At 41.1% G+C, this 22,021-nt stretch overlaps 1 protein-coding gene across 2 annotated transcripts in view; it reads left to right on the top strand.

The window, feature by feature from the left end:
- Positions 1-22,021, top strand: part of Mkln1 (muskelin 1) — a 336,778-nt gene that overhangs the window by 138,484 nt on the left and 176,273 nt on the right. The window lies entirely within an intron of this gene.

Below are 22,021 nucleotides of genomic sequence, written 5' to 3'. Positions count from 1 at the left end.
ACTGCCTAACATACCTTGCAGAGGGATTCATTTAATTAATCAATTTATTTATTTTTGCCCTACCGGGGATTAAAGTCAGGTCCTCATGCATGCTAGGCAAGTGCTCTACCTCTGAGCTATTTATCTCCAGCCCTTTATTTTGAGAGGGGGTCTCACTAGGTTACCCAGGCTACCCTTGAACTTGTGATCCTCCTACCTCAGCCTCCCGAGGAACGGGATTACGGGCGTGCGCCACGGTGCCTGCTGCAGATGCACTTTAATACAACAGCAACGTGATTTACCAGTCCTCGGGGTGGTACTTCATCTACAGTCCTGCCTCTGCCAGCGAGGCGGATGGGAGGTGGGCCCTTTCTGGAAGCAGACCTGCATACGGGTGGGCGTCGGTTGTCAGGGCTTGCGAACGTGCGATCGCTTAGGGCAGGACGCATGTCAGCGCTGTCTGCCAGCCTGCTGGGTGGTGTCACTGTGTGGAGCATTTGTGGCTTTTTTCAAAGCCCCGAGGAATCTGAGAAGCAAGTGAGGGGAATGATGCATGAAAACAAAAGGCAGTGGAAAGAGTGACCAGCCAGCAGGCTCCAGCAGGCGGAACGCTCTGTCCTTGTTATTCCTGCTTCACGAAAATGCCGCCGGCTTCCCGGCAGGGGCTGGAAGGTAGAGGCTGCCTGAGAAAACAGGCACCAGAGATGGGGACGCTGGGCCCGGGATTCTGACTCCCCAGCGTCCCCATCTTCCAGTGGCAGCCACACGGTGAGGGTAGGGAGCCCTGTGCCCCTTAGTGGAGTCTGGCCAGGCTTTTCCTCCCTCCTGGCTGGTTTCCCAAGAGGTTTTCCTCCCACTCACCAGCTCTGGTCTCAGAGGCCTGGCAGGGCTGGCCTGGGAGAGAAGCTGGGCGGTGCCGGGGACAGAGCTGCTCCCCACGGAGGGATCTGGAGGTCAGCCTAGGGAGGAAAAAGGGCCTTGGACATGACTCCCTTTCAAGGAGTGTTTATCTCAAAGAAGGGCCTACTGATGGCGGGCCGTGGGACAGGGGCTGTGGTCAGTCCTTGCCTACTTTCCCCAGGGCTCTAAATGCCCTGCTACCACATTTTCTCCCAGGAGAGCCTAATTCAGTTTTCAGAAATGAGGTGGACACGCAGGAAAGGTATGTTTCCATTTAAATGCATTCTTGGATAGGTATTTGGACTTGCCAGGAGTCGACCTCTACTTTCCCTCCAGATAGTGTCCTTTCTCTGATACATAAAATACCTGGATGCCAAACAGGGAAGTAGCTGGCATTCTCTTCTCTTAAAAAGTAGCTAGGAGGATAATGCATCAAAATAGGCCTCTGTGGATACAATGGGACTGAGCAGGGTGTGGTTGGCTTGGCAACTGCTCAGGCAAAGTTATTTCTCTTGGTCCTGGAATGCTCTTGACTTCGCCTCTGCTTGATGAAGTCCTGAAAAACTAGCTCGAGTGTCACTTTTTGGGGAGTGAAACTCCCATCGCTGGGGTTAATCACTGCCTTATTTCTGGTCCCATAGCATTTGCCTTTATAAAAAGCATTCATCCACATTGTGTGACAATTACCGACTTGGGATCATGCTTTATTCTGTATGTGTGCCTCCTTGGCTTCTATGACTATATTTGATAAACATAGGTGATAGTTCTTTGATAAATATTTATTGAATGAAGGAAAGTTCCTGAATAAACACGGATCTTTGGCTCTTCTATTTTCTTAATTACCCCCTGCCTGCTCCTTCTTCAGTCCTTCCAGCTCTGCATGGACTAGAGAGACTCTCGAAAACTAAGTGTCACTTTTTTCCCTCAGGAATTGCTCCAGCAGGAATGGTTGTTTCGATGTATCATTCTGTTACAGGTACAGAAACTGTTTCCAGGAAACACTACCATCATTATCTCTGAAAGCCAAGTCAGTGGAAATTGTTATTTTCCATTTACAGATAGACAAATGGAAGCTTTCTTTTTCATTTACCAATTATGGCATGTCCACTCTGTTCAAAGTACTGTGTGAAGAGTTTTATGGGCTCCAAAGAGAACCTGGTGAGACAGGGTTCTTGTTGTAAAGGAGAGTGTCATAATCTTACTGGGATGAAAAGCTATTTGTATGCAAAATTAACTGTTGTTGGGAACGTATAATCTGGAACGTATGAGTCGTTCCAAGATAAGTACCAAAGGGAATAGAAAAGGTAGGAACAAGAATGTCCGGCTAATGTGATCAAGGATATATGTCACTGAGTCATTGAAATGAATAGATTTTGGCTGGCCATTGTACATTTGGCCCTGGGTTGGTTTCCTGTGACCACCATAACAAATTACTTTAAACCGGGTCGCTTAAAACAATAGTATTTTATTGTCTTACAGTTCTGGAGGTCAGATGTCTGAAATCAAGGTTTTGGCAGAGCTGGTGGCTCCTGAAGGCTCCAGGGAAGAATCTGTTTCTTGCTTCTTCCAGTTGCTGTTGGTCCTAGGCTTGTGGCCTCTTCACTCTGTGGTCACATGTTCTCCTTCTCTCCTCTCTTAAATTCCTTCTGTTTCTCTCTCTCTCTCTCTCTCTCTCTCTCTCTCTCTCTCTCTCTTTTGTTTTTAGTAGTAATTTGACACAATACCTTTATTTTTTTATTTATTTTTATGTGGTGCTGAGGATCAAACCCAGCACCTCGCACCTGCTAGGCGAGCGTTCTGCTGCTGAGCTACAACCCCAATCCCCCCTCTGCTTCTCTTTTAAGGATGTGTGTGATTGCAGGTAGGGCCTACCCCAGTGATATAGGATCTGCTTCTTCTCTTCTTTTCTGAAGATCCCAAACTTAATTACATTTTCATCATATAAGATCATATCCTTAGGTTCTAGAGATTAAGTTGCCCTGCTCTGGGCCCACATGTCATGTCACCTGGTTTCCGTTTTCTTCTGGTTTACTGTTGGGTTTGCCAGTGGGAGGTGTCAGCAAGTAGCAGAGGATAGGAGGAAAAAGAAGTCAGGACATTTCTTTTCTTTTTCTCACTGCTTTAGCACAATGGTTTTGGCAGTAGCTGTTCCAGAATTCCAGCTCTTTCCCAACTTTGATCAAACAATTTCCTTCCCTTTTCTCTCAGCCCTGGGCTCCTACTGTTGTTAGTCCTCGGGAGCCTGAATATCCTCTTAATATGCCTAGTCTCTGTAAATATGTCTTCATCAAATTCTTTTCAGCCAATTGTGCCTTCATGTTTCCTGCCATGATCGGATCTGATAGAGATTCCGAGAGGCAAAAACTTAATTTTCAGAACAGAGATACTCAGGTTTCGTCCATCTAAATTCAAGCGATGACTGGTGGGCACTGGAAGGTGGTCAGCACACAGTACAGCCATAGCAACTGGGCCATCCTGTGGGCTTTTTGACAGTAAATATCTCTTGCTGGACTGTGATTATCTGCTGTTGCTGTGACTCTGCTGGGGCTGCTGTTGTTCTTGGTACTTGCTATTCTTTTCTCTGTCTCACAGCTTCTACTGCCTCTTGGTGTCTGCTGCCACCTGACTTCAGCTTTCTTCCTTCCCTCTGTGCATCTTCTAGCTTCTGCCCCCTGCTAACAGCTGACTCCCTCCAGTGGATTTCATATTCTATTCCCCGAAAGGATCTGACTGGCTTGACTGTTCACCATCAGGTGTAGGCTACAGGGCAGAGCTTTTTAAACAAACCATCTCATCAGCATGGACTTGATGCCCAGACAGGTGCCCCCTCCTGGCCTACGTGGCTTTGTTTGGGATGGCAGAAGAAGATGATACACAATTCAGTGTCCAATTAGAAACCCCTAGAAGGGGTTATGGGTAGGACAGGCATTGTGACACTTGTAGGGGAGAGGAGTGGGTTATCAAGATCCACAGGTATATTTGTTGTCCACATCAATAGCAGAAAAAGAAAACACATACTTAGGGAAAAGTAAGCTTCCTAGGTTAGCTGGTGGCATAAATCAAATAGAGGAATACAATAGCTGGTTTGATAGCTGCAGATGTAGGTCGCAAAAGCGCATGGAAGGTCCTGAGTGCCTGGCTTTTGCTATTGTCATTCTGAGGTTAGTCTTAGAGAGCACTTTAGGCATTATTCTATGGGCAGTGAGAGGTTACTAAAGGTTTTAGAACATGTGGGAACAAGATAAAATCAGTTCTAAGACTATTTACCTGACGGTGGCAATGGTATTCAGTTAAATCAGGAGTGGAGAATGTGAAGGCAGAAAGACAAATTAGGAAGCAATTATAATAGTCTAAGTGAGAATCATGGGGACCCAAACCAGAACAGGCCTGGAAAGGAAGAGGAAAGCTAGTTCAAGACACTCAAGAAATGAAAGGATTTGAGGATTTAGGGGCTCGGTATCTTTTTAGTGCCAAGGACCCTTTTAATTACTTTCCTTCCAAACAAGTTGCACTTTTTTTTTATTGTTTTGAGGGGAAATATTTAAATTCCCCTCATAATATGGACAATATTACCTTCAGGTATTCCTATCTTTTGGAGCACATTCTTTTTTTTTTATATTTTTATTTTTTTATTTCTATGGGGTGCTGAGGATTGAACCCAGTGCCTCACACATGCTAGGCAAGCACTTTACCACTGAGTTACAGCCCCAGCCCCTTGGAACACATTCTTAGGAGCTTTGGCTTTGAGCCAAGAAGATGTAGGAAGTGATGGTTGCATTGGGAGAAACTGAACCTGAATATTTTAGCTCATGTTTCCTAGAAAAAATAGAACTCAAACCAAGAATTAATGTAATGTTTTATTTAGGAAATGCAATCCCAGGCAGTAAGAGTGAGAGAAAAAGGGAAGAGAGACAGAAGAAGATGGGAAGCGGCCTTATGATGCTTAGGTCATCGGCAGAAGGCAATAGGAACATCTGTGCCACAATATACGATACTGCCAGATGAGTGGCATGGCCACACCATGCCTCAGGTAAGTACTCAGAGGAGAAAGGACAAGGAACCATCTTCTTGATGCCTTCTCATCTACTTCCCAGTGGTCCAAGTTCACCTCCAGTAGAAGGACTTTCCTCATACTTTGGGTCCTGGCCCCTGTTCTCACTGTTAGTCTCATAGCAAGCCATACCCAGTGCTCTGTGGTGTGGCTTTTAATCTTGGTTGAGGGAATAGTGAGAAACCAACATGGCGGATAGCTGGTGAGTGCAGCCGGGGGAGAGGGCCAGGCAGAAGAGTGGCAGATTTGGTAGCAGGACTCTGTGGGCCCAAACAGAGCAAGTCAGCTGCAGCAGTGACTGAGACAGAATAAGCAACTCAGGATTTGTGAGATGGTGGGGAGAGCATCTGCTGAGGCCTCCAGGATGCAGCTGATAAACTGAGAGAAGAAGGCGAAGGTGGAAACTTGCCGTTATGGAAATTCACTCTAGAATCACTTGAAGTTATGAAAATTCACTCTAGAACGATGGAACCACTCTAGAAAAATAGTGTTTTTGAGGGTTCCAGAGGAACCAATCATATGCCATAGAGGATTGTATTCCTAGACAGCACAGCTGATGAGTGGGAACATGGGCTTTGGAGACAAGCAGAGCTATGCTTGAGTCATACGATGTATACTTTAACCAATTAATGTTTCTAAACCACCATTTCCTTGCCCATAACATGATTGAGGCTGATACTAGGTAACTCATGTTCAGGAATACAGAAAATGCTAAATAAATTGTGACTGTGATGCTCATTAATATGATTCTTAGATGACTCTGTAATCTTCCCCAACCTTCTCTTCTCCATAAGGACGCTACTGTGCTACTCCTAAATGTTCCTTAAATGGGGCAAATTGCTGGAGCCTGAGTCCTGTAAAATTAAAAAAAATAAATAAATAAAAAAAAAGCAAATGTTATTCTCAATGACATTTGCTTCAGGATCACTCCATATTCAAGGTCATGGAGCCCCAGAGGGGCTGGTGGCCTAACCAGGGTACTGGCACATTATTCCCTAAGAAGGTAGCAACCTTAACCCATCACCTTTGGCATATAGATAGGACATATCTTAAATGGTCCATTTGTTCTTATACTTTTTCCCCCTTCTCAGTAGGAAAAAAAAAGTTTGTAGTCAAAACTGTGCTTTGAGGGCTGGGGTTATAAATCAGTGGTGGAGCGCTTGCCTAGCACATGTGAGATACTGGGTTAGATCCGCAGCACCACATAAAAGTATATAAATGAAAGTTATTTTAAAAATCTTAAACGAAACAAAAATACTTTGCTTTGGTACCCCCAAGAAAGCATCACTGAGTACATGATTGTCATTAGAATCATGTAATAGAGGTTCTAGACAGACTTCAGAAATAGGAGATTATGGGGCTGGGGTTGCGGCTCAGTGGTAGAGCACTTGCCTCACAAGTGCAAGGCCCTGGGTTCGCTCCTCAGTACCACATAAAAATAAAAAAATAAAATAAAGGTATTGTGTCCAACTACAACTAAAAAATAAATATTTAAAAAAATAGGAGATTACCTTATGTATGGTAATTGATAGGGTACAGATCATATTTTCTTTGTTCCCATAAATTAAAACCTTTTAGAGTCTATTAGAAACATATTAAATGCCAAGAGTAATATATACCTAAAGTATGTAAATACTTTGGAAATTTCTGAAAAGACAACAAAAATGCATTTCCCTCTTCTGTCTAAGACCCATACCATTAAGGGTAAATGCCATACCCTCCCTTCCCACCCAGGACCTCTCCCACCCACACCGCACTCTGACACTGAATCCCATCCTAGCCCTAAAAACCAAATCTTTACCCAATAGTCCTCAGTGACCTATGGGAGCTAGTCCTCACCTCTCAGACCTCACCTCTTACTACTAAGAAGAAACGCAGCATCCTCTGGTGCTTAAAGGCATATGTCACTGGAAACAGACCACTCAGTTCCAAGCCCAGCTATATCACAAAATAGCTGTATGATTTGGGGGCAGTTATTTAACCTTCCTGTGCCTTATTTTCCTCATCTGGAAAAGAGAAAATCAGTGTTCATATCCTATAGCTTTTGGGAGGCCTACCTACTATTTTTTAAGTGCTTAAAACAGTGCCGTTAGTACAGGCTATCTGAAGTGTTTGTTAGATAAACAAAGTACTTCCCCCTCTTCCACTGCATTCCAGCACACTGGCCTCCTTGCTGTGCCTCCAGCAGGCCAAGCACACTCCTGCCCAATGGCCTTTGTGTTTATTGTTCTTCCAGATGGCTACATGACCAATTGCCTCACTTCTTTCAAGTCTCTGCTCACATATCACTTTTTAAATGATGTCAATCCTATTTAGAATTGCAATTCTCTGTACATTCCCTGCTTTGTTTATTTTCCTCATTTGCAGTCGCCTATTTTTAGCACTCTATTTAATTTGCAAATCTGTTTATTTTTCACCTATCTCCTCCAACTAGTGGGCAGGGATGTTTGTTTTATTCTCTGATGTATCCCAGGTGCCTGGAACACAGTAGGTGCTCAATATTACAGTCATGGGCCACCTAATGACATTTTGTCTAAAAGTGGACTGCATATATGATGTTGTGTCATAAAATTCTACCACCGAGTGACATCACAGTGAGCTCTAAATGTGTAAGAACACTTTGTGATGTTCACTCAATGACAAAATTGCCTAACCTCCCATTTCTTAGAATGTATTCCATCGTTATTTGTGGGACAAATGAAATCCAATGTTTCCACGTGGACAAAAGTTGGAGTTTATTTTGAAGACTGTGATTTTATAAATGAGCTTCTTTTTTTGAGGGGGCCGACCTGGGATGAAACTCAGGGGCACTCAACCATTGAGCCACATTCCCAGCCCTATTTTGCATTTTACTTAGAGACAGTGTCTCATTGAGTTGCTTAGTGCCTTGTTTTTGCTGAGGCTGGTTTTGAACTTGTAATTCTCCTGCCTCAGCCTCTGGAGCTGCTGGGATTAATAGGTGTGTGCCACTGTGCCTGGCTATAAATAAGCTTCTTTAAAAATTTTTTTTTTTAGATGCTGATGTTTACATGTGGTGCTGAGAATTGAACCCAGTGCCTCACACATACTAGGCAAGTGCTCTACCACTGAGCCACAACCCCAGCCCCATATGAGCTTCTTAATGTGCATGTAACATGCTAAAGATCTTCCTCAAAGTTGTTCCCTTATGTTGAATAGACATGATATTCTTCCTATAGTTTTTTTTTTTTTTTTTTTTTTTTAACTGGGGAAACTCAGGGCTTTGCACATGCGAGGCAAGCACTTTGCCACTGAGCTAAATCCCAGCCCCACCTTTCTACAATATTAAGAAAATGATTAATGAACTGTTTTGTTGTTGTTGTTGTTGTTTGTTTCTTGAAAGATACTTAAAGGCAAACTTTAGCTGAAACTTAGGTCAAACTACCTTTCATTCCTAATGAGCACCTTCAGAATTAATGAGATAGATGAACTCCTGATTAGTTGCTGGTGGACCGAGAAGTCCTAGCCTCTCATCAGGCTACATAACAGAGAACTAACAGCAAACTAACAGCACCTACTCTCTGTCAGGTAAGCTGCTAGGCTCAATCTATGAGGCAAATGTCATCATCATGATAGCAAGATAAACAAACCAAGGCTGCAGAGGCCCAAATCACACACCCAGTAAATGACAGAGTCAGGATTCAAACCATCAGTTACCAAAATCCATGCTCTTTCCAGTATCTCGCTTTAAGTCTCAGATTTCTGGGCTGGGGTTGTGGCTCAGGGTAGAGTGCTTGCCTAGCATGTGTGAGACACTGGGTTCAGTCCTCAGTACCACATATAAGTAATAAAAAATATAGGTACATCTACAACTAAAAAATATTTTTAAAAAGTCTCAGATTTCTCATCTGTAATATGTAGAAACACTATTTATGCACAGAGTTGCTGTGACAGTTAAAAATAAATACATGTAAAGCAGAACACTCAATAAATGACAACTTTGATTATGGCTATACATTAGGAATGACAATGTGACCTATCAGCTTGGGGAACAATCACATAACTTCCGGGAGGAAAACGAAAGCCTGTCTTAGCTGGATGACAGAAATGGGTCCTGTAGAAGTGGGTGAGTTGGAGCGATCACATTCAACATTTCTGTTTTAATTTTTAAATATTGAAAAAATTTAACAACTTATTTGTTCTTTGTTCTTTCTTTTACTAAGAGTTGACCTTAGGGACTCTCACTAGTCAAGTTTTGAGACAATTTGATCATGAAAATGTTGTTTGTATGGTTGTATAAAAAGAATGGTTGCAGGGCTGGGGAAGTAGCTCAGTGGCAGAGGGCTTGCCCAGCATGCATGAAGTCCTGGATTCAATCTCTGGCATTGAAAAAAAAAATGATTGTATACAAAGCAAAAAGTCATGAACATAAATGATTCTAAAAATGAAGGAGAAAAGAAAGGAGGAGAGAAAGATGAGAAATAGGAGAAACAAACCTTCTTCTCTTTGGAAAAATGCCAGCTAATAAAAGTTGAAGAGACAATGAAACTTTAAAAAAAAACCCACAGTTGTGCAATCTGCAAGGTGATAACTAATGCAAGCAGGGACCATCAGTGGATAGTAAAACCACTGAGTGAAGGCGATGGGCATTACCGGTTGAATTATCTCCTCCCCCACCCCCAATTTTGATATCCTAATCCCCATAATATGCTTTTACTAGGAAACAGGGTTGATGCAGATGTAATTAGTCAAGAGGAGGCCATAGGGAGTAGGGCAGGTTCAAAATGACTGGTATCCATACTTAGGGTAAGTGGCCATATGAAAACACAGGCACACGAGAGGATGCAGGCTGAACTGCTGTGCTGAGGCTGCAAGCCACACAACGTTTTGGGCTACTAAATGCTGGGAAAGGCAAGGAAGACTTTGCCCCTACAGGTTCCCAAGGGAACACACTTTCCCCCCTACTTCCAGCCTTCAGACAACACATTTTTATAGTTTTTAGCTACTCAATTTGTGAGTACTTTGCTACTATGGGCCCAGGAAGCCAAGACAATGGGGAAAAGGACTGACACCATGCACCCAAGTATCACCCCACATGATGGTAAAGATAAGGATTTCCATGGAAGACATTAGTCATGACCACTTAACCAAGGATCAAACTTTTAACATCACTAAGAGTGGGCCAACACAACATTGTATACATGCTGGTATGGCACAATAAGAGGACTCAGTATCACTGTGATAAATGGATTGCAACAGGAAGTAGAGTGTATTTTTCTACGATTCCACTCTGGGTTGGCTTTGTTACTTGCTTTTGCCAACATAATGCTGTTGAAGTGACCAGAGTGCCTGGTCTAAGCATAGGTCTCAATAAATGCTCCCCCTTTCTCATCTCCTGTCCTCTCAGAAGGTAGCTCATTATGCAGTAGTAACCAACTGGTATAGTCATCTATTTAATATTCTTGCTATTAGTTAAATGGAAACTATTCCTGAGGAAATAATCAGAAAAAAATTACCATGTGGGACAATCTACAAAACAACTGGCTTTGATGGTATAGAAGGATTAGAGTCATGAAAAACAACAACAAAATTACGAGCCGGTTTTAGATCAACTAGATGTGTTGGTCAGCTTTTCGTTGCTGTAACCAACATACCCGACAAGGACAACTTAGAGGAGGAAAAGTTTATTTTGGCTCATGGTTTCACAGCTTCAGTCCATGGATGGCTGACTTTGTAACTCATTCTGGGACTGCGGTGAGGCAGAACCTCATGGCAAGGCATGGTGGAGGAAAGCGGCTCAACTCAAGGCAAGAAGGAAGCCGAGAGGTGAAGGGGCTGAAGTGCAGATGCACCCTTCCAGGGTGCGCCCCCCAGGACCCACCTCCTCCAGCCACTCCCCACCTGCCTATAGTGACCACCCAGTCAGTCTGTTTACACTATTTAAACTAGGGTCAGGTCACAGACCTTGTGATCTGATCATTTCACCTCTCAATATTCTTGCACTAACACAGGAAATTTGGGGGGACACCTTGTATCCCAGTCATAACACTAGAACATAGTTTTCTAATCTTGGCGTTAATTGACATTTTGGACAGGTAATGCTTTGTTATGGGAGGCTGTGGATCATAGGCTAGTTAGCAGGCACCAGTGGTCTCTATCCACTAGATACCTGCTATGGGCTGGATGAGACTTGTTACTCAAAGGTGCCTGTGTTGTAAGGTTGGTGATGTTGAGAGGTGGTAGAACCTTTAAGAGGTGGGGCCTAATGAAAGGTGATTAGTGCATTAGTGGCCCTGGCTTTTGGAAGGGATTAATGAATGTAATGCTTGCCAGAGCCCAGTTAGTTCTTGCAAGTGTAGGCTGTTATAAAGCAAAATGGCCCAAGGGTGATTGGTCCTTTCTGTATATTGGATTCCTTTTTCTCCGCCATGTTGAGATGCAGGCAGCGTGGGGGCACTCATCCGAGGTTAAACACATAGGTCCCTATGATCTTGGACTTCTAGCCTCCAAAATTGTGGATCAAACAAATCTCTTTTCTTTATAAAGCGTCTACTCTCAGGTATTTTCTTATAGCATCAGAAAATAAACTAATACAATGCCAGTAGCCCCCCTAATCATGACAAAAATGTCTCCAGATGTTGCTAAATGGCCATCTCAGGACACTGAATTAGAGAGACAGAATCAAATAAAATGTATGGACCTTGCTAAGATCTTGGATCGAAGAAAAAAATGCCTATGTAAGGCATTTGGGAAATTGAGGACATTTAAATACAAACTTAAAAGATTATTGTTGAATCATTACTAAGTTTCCCAGGCCTGAGAATGGTATCATAGTTATATAGGATGCCCTTATTCTTAGAAGATGTATGCTGAATTATTTAAAATGAACTATCAACTGTAAGTATTTTCAAATGCTTCCATAGATAAGAATGGCTATTATAGAAATAGAAAAGGCAAAGGTGAAAAATGTTAATTGCTGAATTGAGGTGAAGGATATAGGGACATCTAGTGAGTCATTCTTTCAACCTTTGTGGGTTTGGAATTTTTCAGAATAAAAGCTGGGGTTGGGGAGAGAGCTCATCACATTTCTACTGCCTGACTCCTTATTAATCTAATGTGTTGCAAGAAGCAATCTGTTCTGAATGAATCTGAGCATTCATTTGGTGTTGCCTCAACAATAAGCCAGCTCAAGCCAGGTGTGGGGGCCTGGGCTGAGGCAGGGGGCTTCTCCCTGCCTGAGGAACTTTACATAAACGCAGCTTCCCATGGAATCCCTTGGCCTCCTTTCTCCCCTTGTGTAATATCCCACAGAACCCAAAGTCTAGGTGCTGGGCAGCTTTGTGTGCATTTCCCAGACAACTCTGGCACCAAAATCCAGGCTGTCTGTTTGGTGCCAAAATAGCCGGATTATTCCTTCCACTGATAAGACTATTCTCGAGATTGTATATACAAAACAGAGACAAAAAGAGGGGAAAGTACTCTTCCATGGAACTTAAACGGGATTTTGTGAGGCCAGCTAGCTGCCTGGGGACAATGGGAGGAGTCTTCTCTTTCTACAGGGAAACCTAATTTCTTCATCTACACCGTGTGATGTCGTGGAATTCAAATCAAGCTACAACTGCAGAGAGACCCAAATCAAGACAGCTTACATTTAAAACACAGGCAAAGCTTGGAAACTAAAAAAGAAAATGCTGATACATGCATTTGTGTAAAACACTTAAAACTTTTATTTGGTAAAAACAAAAACGATGACAAGAACAGCAGCAAGAAAACACGGTCAACAGAGCCAAGGATGAACGGCCCAATAGAAAAAAATTATCTCAACCCAACAGAAAAGTGCATATTTATTTATCGCACAAAGAAAGCGTACAGTCTTACCAGGATAAAATAATCAGAAAAACAGATAAAGAATATGAATAAATGTTTCATAAAGAAAACATGAAAGGCAAAAATTACTCGGAAAAAATGCTCAATTTCATTAGTGCTTAGAAAAATGCAATTCATGACGGCATGCTAAAATTTTTTCTATGAGAAAAAGTTTAAAGTTTGATAAAATCTAATTTTAGCAAAGTTATAGTGGAACATACACAGTAGATGGAAATGTGAATTGGAACAACTTCATTGGGGCTACAATTTGGGAACAACTAACCCAACTTTAAATATGCGTACATTATAATACAGAATTTCATTGAAAGGAATTTATCCTGCAAAGTCATACAAGTTACCAATGATATGTACATAAAGATATTCATAGAAACAATATTTATAATAATGATATAAGTGTGAAAATTAAATATTCATGGATTGGGGTGATGGTTAAATAAATTCATGGCATATCCAATGATTTAAAGATCTATATGTGCTGACATGGAAGTATTTTTTGATACATTATTAAGTGAATAAAGTACAGGGCACATATTATACAATATGCTTTGTGTTAAAATCCTGTATATATTATATATCCTTCCATGGAAAAAATAGACAAGAAATAGTTATCAGTGCTTACCCTATGATAAAAGTGGGAAGGAAATTTTTTCCCCTTCCATTTTAAACCATTTTTGAAGTTTTGGTTTATTTTTATTAAGGTCATGCCTTACTTTTCCAATTAAAAATATACAGATTGTGCTTTATAAACAACTTTTAAAATGTCAATCAATGTCCCTTTCAGATAAGTTTGTAGGAAACATTTTCATTACAGTAACAAGATAAGGTTGCGTGGGGGTTAACTTGCTTTTAGCTGAAGATGCAAATATGTAAATGATAGGAGCCACTGCAACTAGGAGTATAATTTTCAGACTTTCAAACCTAGGAAGGTCACATCGGTGCAGTTAGCAAGCTCCTTTAGGTCATGACCCTTATGTGGCTCAGGCCCAGCTTTCAGCAAGACTCCTATTTGGAAAGCCAAAGTGGTCCAGCAAGAAAAAGTAATGTGATAGACATTGTCTTTCCGCTTCTCTTTCTTTCCCTCTCTTTAGAGTTTCTTTAGGAACATGAAATTAAATATATAACCAGGATTCAAAGATACTGAGCTATGGGAAATTTTTGCAAAGGTATTTCACAAATACACAATGTCCATGCCTGACTGCTCCTCCTTAAAGGTATTCATCGGAGAGAACAGCCTCTATCAGGGGAACATTTTTTTGTTCTCAGTGAAGTGGCACATTCAGTTCCTGGTGCAGGCTCCCTTAATTCCTATTAGTCATTTCACAGCTGTATCTTGGGAAGAGAAAATCTCAAATACTTTTGGCTGAATTCACAAGTAAACTAAAAACAAGGCCTTCACAGTTCCCGTTTGTTTACAATTTTCAAGTCAATAAAACATGTCTGTCTTGGTGGCTGTTTCTTCTGAAGATTTTTAGTTGTGTGCTGATCTACCTACCTGCCTTCCACTGTCCCCGTGTACCTAGGTTTGCTGCCATCGTGTTGCAGGTGGATGCTAGGCCACCCACCCTAGTTTGTAATTAAATTGATGATGCAATTTTTGTTTGGCGATTTATGACTCTAAAGTTATTCAGGGACACTGTTTAGAAACATAGGTCAACTACCAAGTGAGACATCAGATCTGATCATAGGTTTGCTATTTTTTCGGTTGTTTAGGGACATTAGAGGAATGCACAAATCTGTTATCTGTAGCGTTGCTATGAATACTGAAGATGCACATACGGGGATCATTATTGTAGATTGGTTTGTGACAGCTGGCCCTGATTTAGTTATTTCCTCAAGAAGACACTTTGAACAATTATTGAAATGCCTCCCCTCTGTAATTACAATAATAATGATGATGATTTTGCAACTGAATATGCAATTCAGGGTGTATACACTCAACTACTGTTTTTAGCTTGTTGCTCTTTCTACATTGATGTCAGCTGCTGCTGTCAGAATTATTGGAGAACAGAGAATCATTTTTCTATTGAGGGTCAATGAACTACATGAAAAAAGTAACCTAGAGCCAATATAGGAAGTTATTAGAATAATTATTATAGGGCTGGAAATGTGGCTCAGTGGTAGATTGCTTGCCTAGCCTGTGTGAGGCTGTGGGTTCTATTCCCAGTACTGGAAAAAAAAAAATACACACACACACACACACACACACACACACACACACATTATGGTTTGTATTTTATGAGCATTTTTTATCTCTTTGATGAGTGAAATATATTTTCAGTACTTATCTGCTTTTAAAATTAACAAAATAGCTTAATAATTATAAATATCTGCCAAGGCCTTTTTTCTGTGTTAATTAAGGAGCTGTAAGGGAAAGATGATAAAATAGAGAAGAAAGTTGTGTGCTGTGGGAAGAGAATAGACAGTAAAAGAAACGGAGACAGATACAGAAAGAACAGGGAGGCCCAGATAGCAGTGGAGGATGAACCAGGAGTGAGAGGAAGGACACAGAAGGACAGTGATGAGCCTCCAGAGCAGGTGAAGGAGACAGCGGGTAGGAAGAGAAGCGGGGGGAGAAAGATGGGTACAGAGGAGGAGAGGGAAAAGACAGAGAAGCTTGGAGGATTTCTTTTTTTAAGTACTTGTTTGCTTTGAAGACCGTGTGGGATCCCTGGAGCATGGCGATTGTTCTCTCTGAAACAAGATGAACTCCTGTTCACAACACTTTATGTCACTGTAGAGCTGGTGAATGAGGCGGGAAAGTTGACATGGACACCTTTGAAAGTGATGTCCAAGCTGGACATCCTGGTTTCCTGATGCTGGCTCCTTGGGAGAAACTGATAATGGAAGAATCCTGATGGAAGAAGCAACTAGCAGCTTCCTGTCTGTTCATTCTAAGGCAGGAAGATTCTCAGCCTTGGCTGTACATGGAAGTATTTAGAGGATCTTCAAAACAATACATCAAGGCCTAAGCCCTACCTCTAATATGAAATTGGTTTGGGGTGTGATGTGGGAGTTGATTCCAATGCTGGGCTAAGAGTGAGAACTGTTACTTCCGGGCTTCACTATTGAATGTGCTCTCCAGAGAATTCCATTATAATGCTGGCTAGTTTTTGGCCTATGAATGCAGTAACCCAAATATTAAGTTGGATAAAATTAAGCCAAAGGTCAGAGCTTCTCAAACTTTGTGCTATGTATTTAGTAACTGCCTTGCTATAAATTGGTTGTGTAGTTGGGAAGAATGGGAGATCATTTAGAACTTATTTGAAAATGTACACGTAGAAAATAAATCAAAATTATCAACATGATAAAAAAGCCCTCTATAAAAATTTGCATTTGAGAAATGATTTGATTCCAACAACATGAGAGCATCCGGTATATTTTTGATGGCAAATTTCAGTTGACCTCAGAGTGATCTCGCATGTGGAAGAACCAGGAGACATGGTTTGCTTCCCTTTTGCTTGTTTGCTGTAGTCTTCTTGCTCATCTCTTGCTGACCTGGGCAGCTCTGTGTCCCCTTGCTGTCTGATTTGCCCTCTAGGTTCCCCATTCAAGTGTGGAGCTGTTTGGAATCTGCTATCATCACCGAGCTCTCTTATCTCTGCTGCTCTACAGTTCCCTGTGGTTAGTAACACCGAGACATTTAACCTGCCTATCACCTGTACTAATATTCTTACAGGGAACAGGTAGAGGAGGAAGCTTTCCCAGTTAGTCTGGTCCTTTCATGCCAGGTAATATATTCATGTTTCCATTTATAGTGGCTTTTGGTAGCCAAAGCACCTAATCCAGAAGGGATTCTGACACCTTTGATTTGGGAAAAAAAAAAAAAAAAATTACCTTTACAAACCCACAGGGGAAAAACCTGGTAGGACTATGGGATTATTTCTAGATGATTCTACTATATCATAGAGATAACTGTCATTCAGCTTATATTCAGCCTCTGTACTTACAAGGATAATGCTACTTCTACCACCACTAGTATTATGTTCTTTTTTTGCCCTCCCCTTCTGAATATATATTACTTCTCTATATAGTATCTGACTATTCACCTAACCTCCTTAGTAGCCAGGTATATTCCCAGAACCTGGCAAATAGGAGGTGCCTAATAAGTATTTATTGAATTAATAGATGGGAGTTCGAAGCAAGCAACATGAATCAGAGCAAACAGGATGAAGTAGGGGGAAAAAAAAAGGAACTAGTTTTACCTTATTCTTCCCAAAGACCAGGCTGACCCTCTGGCTGTGGTGGTGGAAGAAAAGCATAGAAAGGTCCCCACTAAACAATCTCCTTAAACTAAACATTTCTACCCAGAGGGATGGGATACTTTTTTTTTTTTTTTTTTTAGAGCCAATGTCACTCTTCCCCAAAGGCCTTTTAATTTCAAATACACTAGGAATCAGTGTTAATTGCTCTTTTGAAATATCATTTTGTTAGCTTCATTTAGATGGGGTAATTTGCAAAGTAGCACCTAGCAGCTGACAGTTCATCCATAGCTGTGTAGTGTCCAGACGTTTCCTGGGATTTCTGCCCACCTCCTATGCAGCTGGCAGAATCTGCCAAACCAGGGTTTGTGCTCAACTGGAATTAACTTGGAACCAGCAAAGCTTTGTTGTGTCTGAGATTTTAAAAATACTGAAAGGGTGAAGACCCAGCCCCACTTAATCCAGAAAATAAAGGTGCAGTAACTTATAAATTAAGAATTAGCAGGTGCTGCTGCATGCCTGTAATCTCAGCAACCGGAGAGGCTGGGGCAGGAGGCAGTCTCAGTAATTTAGCAAGGCCTAAGCACCTCAGTGAGACCCTGTCTCTAAATAAAATATAAAAAGGGAGTGGGGATGTTGCTCAATACTAAAAAAAAAAAAAAAAAGAAGAAGAAGGAAAGAAAAGAATTAGCAGGTGCTTTAGGATCTCCTGGTCCACACTGGGTGAAGGAGGGAATTTAACCAGCATATTTCCTATGCTAATATTCTCATCAGGAACCCGTAGGTGGACAAGGATATTGCACCTCCGACAGATTCGATGACAAGGTCAGCTGGCTGGTAGCTGGGAAGAGGTCAGAGTCTATGTTTTTTTGTATGTGGCACCAAATCGTGAGCTGGTGTCCTCTGGATGTATGCTAGTACGGATATAAGTGTTTCAATTACTGTTTGTTTCTCTCTGAAGCTCTTTTTCTCTGACCAGAGACTTCCTGACCCTCCTTCACACATGCTTCAAGGTCACAGCCCAGACCAAAATATTTACCTAAAAAAAAAAAAAAAAAGGTACTTATAGAGAGGAATCTGTGCCAGCTCCTTCCCTATGCCCTGTCTCCAACCAAGCTCAGCAAACCAAAGAAGGGATAAAATGGTCTCTGGAACCAGGCATTTTTAGGTTTGGATGCCAACAGAAAAACAGATGAGTTCTGTCTGAGTCTCTAGCAGGCTGAGCCTGCTGCTGCTGCCACCTCCTGGGAGAAGACAAACCTTAGCTTCATACCTGGAGCTGCGCTGATTTTCACCTGACTTGGGCAAAGACTCCATTAGCGCAGGGCTGAAATTCCTGGGTCCTAAATAATACAAGGCATATCTCATTACTCCGCAAACAAAACATTGGTATTCTTTGTATTTCATTTGCCCTTTTTTGGTAATGTTATGCTTAAAGAAATGATTTCAGACAACAATAACAAAGTTTGATGAGTTAGTATAGGAATGGGGAGAGTACAGAAATAAGATTGAGGCAGAACTGTTAGTTTTAGGAATATATCAGATTCCTTTCTTGGCTTTCTGAACCTTGAATCCTGAGTGATGTTAGGAATGCATACAACTGAGAATTTTATAAAAGAGAGGGTACACATGAACTCAGTGAATCCAAACCTCCTAGAGTCTTGGTTTACTTGTGAGGCTGTTGTGAGGGTTGAGATAGTTAATATGTATAAGTTCTTGGTATGTAAAAAATGCTCAGTGGGAATTACAATGGAACAAATTCACTCTTTCAATCTCCCTTGTGATTTTCATCATTTACTGACCAAAAAATTGGATCAACAGCTGCATGCCTTTAATTCTGCCTAGTCTTCGGATTTACAGATGATCCCTAATCAAACTACCCTTATTTGTTTAAAAAAAAATTTAAAAATTAGTGAGAAGTAATTCAGGAGATACTAAGAGATTCAATTCAGGAAAGATTTCTTGACTATCTACTATGTGTTAGCCTTAGAGGATTTAAAGAGGAATAATGCAGATACAGACCTCCAAATTTCCCATCAGGTGCATTAGGGAAAAAAAAAAGGAGAATTAAGGACCTGGGTTCCAGATTCAGATCTACAAACAACTCAGTGTATAAATGACTTAGGCAAGACAGCTAACATATGGGTACTAGTTTCTTCATCTACTGAATAATACTATTGTTAAAGGCCATTTTTTTTTTTCGTTTAAAGCAGAGTTTTCTCTGATCATTGCACATTGAATACTGTGTTATACTTCATCTGTCCTAACCACCGAAAGCTGTTAAAGAAGCCATGTACTTTGAGTGATCCTGGTGAGTTACAGCAAGATCCTTAGGTCTGAAAAATTTTCTTCCCTGACTAATGAATTATGGGTCTTATTTTACCCATTTATGTACACAGCTCTGGATTTATTCCAGCATATTATTATTTGTTTTTTCTCCCCAATGCAACAGTATTAAGAATTGGTGACCTTAGGAGATAATTAGGCTATCAGGGATCTTCCCTCATGAATGGGATAAGCACTGTTATAAAAGGGCTGGAGGGTACTAGTTAGGCTTCTCTTTTCCATCTCCTCCATCATGTGAGGACACGGCACTCCTCCTCTCCAGAGGATGTAGCAACAAGGTGCCAGCTTGGAAGCAGAGAGACTGGATCAGCACCAGACATTGAACCTGCTGGCATACTGATCTTGAACTGCCACCCTCTAGAACTGTGAGTTTCCAGAGCTGTGAGAGATAAATTTCTGTTCCTTATAAATTACCCGGTCTCAGGTATTTTGTCATGGCGGTATATGAATTGACTAAGAAGCATAACAGTTATGAGATACTTTCCTTAACAATGAAAAAACACTCTTTGCCCTCAGCCAACTGGTATATTGCTTTGCCTGAAAATAAAAAATTCAGCTGTGTTTGTTTTTCTTTTTAATTCTAGTGGCTATTATTATTATCATTATTATCTGACAATGTCTTATAGCCGAGTAGTACTTTATAGTTTGTAAAATCTCTTCCCATATATCATCTCATTTGAGAAGAAAAGTGATATGAACAAACAGAATGGGCTTTTGAACCAAAGAGATTCTGGCTCTATCCCTGAACAGCTATTGGATAAGTTATTATATCAGTCAGTGTCCCAGTCTCTGCGTGAAATTTTTAAATCATACAACTAGTTTTTTTTCATTGTACAGGTGTTAGCTCATATATTACCATACTAGAGAAGCTTTCCTTTACCATCTGATCAAAATTACCCTGGTTGGGCTGGGGATGTGGCTCAAGTGGTAGCGCGCTCGCCTGGCATGTGTGTGACAAGAAAGATGTTGTGTCCGCTGAAAAACTAAAACAAAATTAAAAAATTCTCTCTCTCTCTAAAAAAATCACCCTGGTTTACCCTCTTTTTTAGCATTAAAAAATGAAAAATAAAATTGTGTTATTTGTTTATTAATTATATGTTGCACCACCAGAACGTAAGCTCCATGAAGGAACTCGTCTGTTTACCCCTATCTTCCTAGCATCCAGGACAGGGTCTAGCATATCACAGGTTCCCAATTAATCTTTCTTGCAGCAAAAGAAGGTGGACAGCAAAAACTCAAACATGGTTACTCTCACTGGGAAGTATTTAATATGAGAAGCCTACTGAGAAGGTCTGTGGGAGCTGATAAGATATCTGGGTTACTGGAGCCGTTGAATCACCATAACCTCTGTTGATCCCTGAAAAAAATGAGGCCCATTGATGATCCTCATGTTCTCTGTGAGAATATCAATATGTCCCCATCTTTGAAGTGAAAGGGAACTAGGGAGACTGTATAGCTTCTGTCGATTCCCAGGCCTTCCCTATGTGTCATTTCCATACACTGCACCACCTATAGTCATGCTGCAAACACAGAAGAAAGATGTACCTCTAGGAGATCTCAAGGTATAGCTACTAGCAGCTTTCTACAGAGTTTGCAATTTTTGAGTCTTCAACTTTATCTTTACAATTATACAAATTTGAGCTCAGTATCAATACCTCTCTCTGGATTCATGTTGACATAGGAATGTTTTAAATTATTTTACCATTTATGAAATTTATGCTAGGAAAGACATGCTATCTTGGGTCTTTATACTGTGCCTGGCAGTCATACCACAGGGATACATATCTGCAGCCTGAGAAGTTTTGGCATTCTTTTCCCTTGGCGATGCACAAGTCTCTAATTCATGTTTTCTTTTAGCACATTCATTCATTCTTCAACAAATATTTATTTAGTATCTATCTACCTGCATATCGATATAAGATACAGCTGTGAATAGGATACTCATGAGAGTTATCTTTTATGGAGAATGGAAACTAAAGAAGAAATTAAGCATGTTTGTTAAGCTAAGGAAGGAGAACTCAGGATGGTATGGTAATGAACCTAATCTCAAAATAGGTGATAAGGAATATATATTTTTATATGGAGGCCTGGGATTGAACCCAGCGGTGCTTAATCACGGAGCCACATCTCCAGCCCTTTTTATTTTTTATTTTGAGACAAGGTCTCATTAAGTTGCTGAGGCTGGCCCTGAACTCGTGATCCTCCTGTCTCAGCCTCTCTAGTCACTAGGATTACAGGAGTGTGCCACCAAGCCTAGTGAGGGTAGATTTTTCAGAACAAAATAATCCGATTAATGAGTAGGAATTAGCTAGAAAAATGGTGGGAAATATTCCAGGACTGGAGGGAGAGATTACATAGAACTTACAGGCAACAATACAGCATGCTGGTTTAGTGTTGCTTGACCAGAGCGCTAAGGAGAAAGAAGAGACTTAAAGATTTTATAGATTTAAAAAAGATTGCTCAGGAACCATAACTCTATATATCATGAAAAATAACGAGTTTACTTCCTAATGTTACGGTAAGAGGTGGCATTGGCAAAATTTGGGCCCCAAATTAATTGGAGTGAGTCTACATCTTAATCTCATTCACTTTACGTATTTCTTTTTCCCAAAGATAATCACAGATCATCTCTGGCACCAAACTCCTCTGGCCCTCTTCCACTGTCTCTCAGGTAGTTCCCTAATTAAAGTCACTGGGCTAC

The sequence above is a fragment of the Callospermophilus lateralis genome, chromosome 1, assembly GCF_048772815.1.
Source record: "Callospermophilus lateralis isolate mCalLat2 chromosome 1, mCalLat2.hap1, whole genome shotgun sequence".
NCBI classification, from domain to species: Eukaryota; Metazoa; Chordata; class Mammalia; order Rodentia; family Sciuridae; genus Callospermophilus; species Callospermophilus lateralis.
Note: the sequence above shows the minus strand (reverse complement) of the source record. Positions and strands in the feature narration are given on the sequence as shown.